This window comes from Abrus precatorius, unplaced genomic scaffold (assembly GCF_003935025.1).
Source record: "Abrus precatorius isolate BTA unplaced genomic scaffold, Abrus_2018 Scaffold0, whole genome shotgun sequence".
In the NCBI taxonomy this organism is placed as follows: Eukaryota; Viridiplantae; Streptophyta; class Magnoliopsida; order Fabales; family Fabaceae; genus Abrus; species Abrus precatorius.
The window spans coordinates 2,375,004-2,377,431 of record NW_020874290.1 but is presented as its reverse complement, the minus strand read 5'-3'; positions in this window follow the sequence as shown (position 1 = coordinate 2,377,431).

Genomic DNA, 2,428 nt, shown 5'->3' with positions numbered 1-2,428 from the left:
AGGAACATGCTCAAAACTCGTCCCGCAGCTAGATATATCGCCGAAACAGTAAAACGGGGCTGAAAGTGCATCCGTGTTTAACAAGTTGCGAAGGTCATAGCTTTCATCTGCGAGCTCCATTTTCTGCAAAACCAGAGTCCACAGTGAAGCCCCAGAAAAGAGTTTCGCAACGAAAAAAGAATCGTCTCGAAACAGGGCCTATAGCTCGAGATATCGTCGAAAGAGTAAACGCTGCATGGAAACTCTTAGAATCTAGGGGTTGGAAACAGTCACAACAAACTGCGAAGGCCATATCTTTCAAGTCTGAGATCTGTTTTCTATAAAACCAGACTCGAGAGTGAAGCCCCTGACGAGATCTTCAAAATAAATCAGGAACTGGCTCAAAACTCGTCCGGTAGCTAGCGATATCGCCGAAACAATAAAATAGGGCTGAAAGTGTATTAGTGTTACACAAAATGCGAAGGTCAAAGCTTTCATCTGCGAGCTTTGTTTTCTACAAAACCAGAGTCCACAGTGAAGCCCCAGAAAAGAGCTTCACAACGAAAAAAGAATCGTCTAGAAACACGGTCTGCAGCTAGAGATATCGTCGAAAAAGAAAATGCTGCCCAGAAACGCTCAAAATCTAGGGGTGCAGACAGTCGCAGCAACTGCGAAGGCCATATGCTTAAGGTTGAGATCTGTTTTCTGCAAAAGCAGACTCCAGAGTGCACCCCTGACGAGATCTACGAAATGAATCAGGAACCGGCTTAAAACTCGTCCGGCAGCTAGAGATATCGCCAAAACAGTAAAACGGGGCTGAAAGTGCATCTGTGTTAAACAAGTTGCGAAGGTCATAGCTTTCATCTGCGAGCTCCATTTTCTGCAAGACCAGAGTCCACAGTGAAGCCCCAGAAAAGAGCTTCGCAACGAAAAAAGAATCGTCTCGAAACACGGCCTGCAGCTCGAGATATCGTTGAAAAAGTAAATGCTGCACAGAAACGCTCAAAATCTAGGGGTGCAGACAGTCTCAACAAACTGCGAAAGCCATATGTTTAAGGATTGAGATCTGTTTTCTGTAAAAGCAGACTACACAGTGCAGCCCCTGACGAGATCTACGAAATGAATCAGGAACCGGCTTAAAACTCGTCCGGCAGCTAGAGATATCACCAAAACAGTAAAACAGGGCTGAAAGTGCATCCGTGGTAAATAAGTTGCGAAGGTCATAGCTTTCATCTTGGAGCTCCATTTTCTGTAAAACCAGGATCCAGAGTGAAGCCCCAGAAAAGAGCTTCGCAACGAAAAAAGAATCGTCTCGAAACACGGCCTGTAGCTCGAGATATCGTCGAAACAGTAAGCGCTGCCGGGAAACGCTCAGAATCTGGGTGTTGCAGACAGTCACGACAAACTGCGAAGGCCATATCTTTCATGTGTGAGATCTGTTTTCCACAACACCAGACTCCAGAGTGAAGCCCCTGACGAGATCTACGAAATAAATCAAGAACATGCTCAAAACTCGTCCCGCAGCTAGAGATATCGCCGAAATAGTAAAACATGGCTGAAAGTGCATCCGTGTGAAACAAGTTGCGAAGACCATAGCTGTGATCTGTCAGCTCCATTTTCTGCAAAATCAGACTCCATAGTAAAGCCCTAGAAAAGAGCTACATGACAAAAAAGAATCGTCTCGAAATACGGCCTGTAGCTCGAGATATCGTCGAAAGAGTAAACGCTGCCCGGAAACTCTTAGAATCTAGGGGTTGGAAACAGTCACAACAAACTGCGAAGGCCATATCTTTCAAGTCTGAGATCTGTTTTCTGTAAAACCAGACTCTAGAGTGAAGCCCCTGACGAGATCTTCGAAATGAATCAGGAACTGGCTCAAAACTCGTCCCGTAGCTAGAGATATCGCCGAAACAATAAAATAGGGCTGAAAGTGTATTCGGGTTACACAAAATGCGAAGGTCAAAGCTTTCATCTGCGAGCTTTGTTTTCTACAAAACCAGAGTCCACAGTGAAGCCCCAGAAAAGAGCTTCGCAACGAAAAAAGAATCGTCTCGAAACACGGCCTGCAGCTAGAGATATCGTCGAAAAAGAAAATGCTGCCCAGAAACGCTCACAATCTAGGGGTGCAGACAGTCGCAACAACCTGCGAAGGCCATATGTTTATGCTCTGAGATCTGTTTTCTGTAAAAGCAGACTCCAGAGTGCAGCCATTGACGAGATCTACGAAATGAATCAGGAACATGCTCAAAACTCGTCCCGCAGCTAGATATATCGCCGAAACAGTAAAACGGGGCTGAAAGTGCATCCGTGTTTAACAAGTTGCGAAGGTCATAGCTTTCATCTGCGAGCTCCATTTTCTGCAAAACCAGAGTCCACAGTGAAGCCCCAGAAAAGAGTTTCGCAACGAAAAAAGAATCGTCTCGAAACAGGGCCTATAGCTCGAGATATC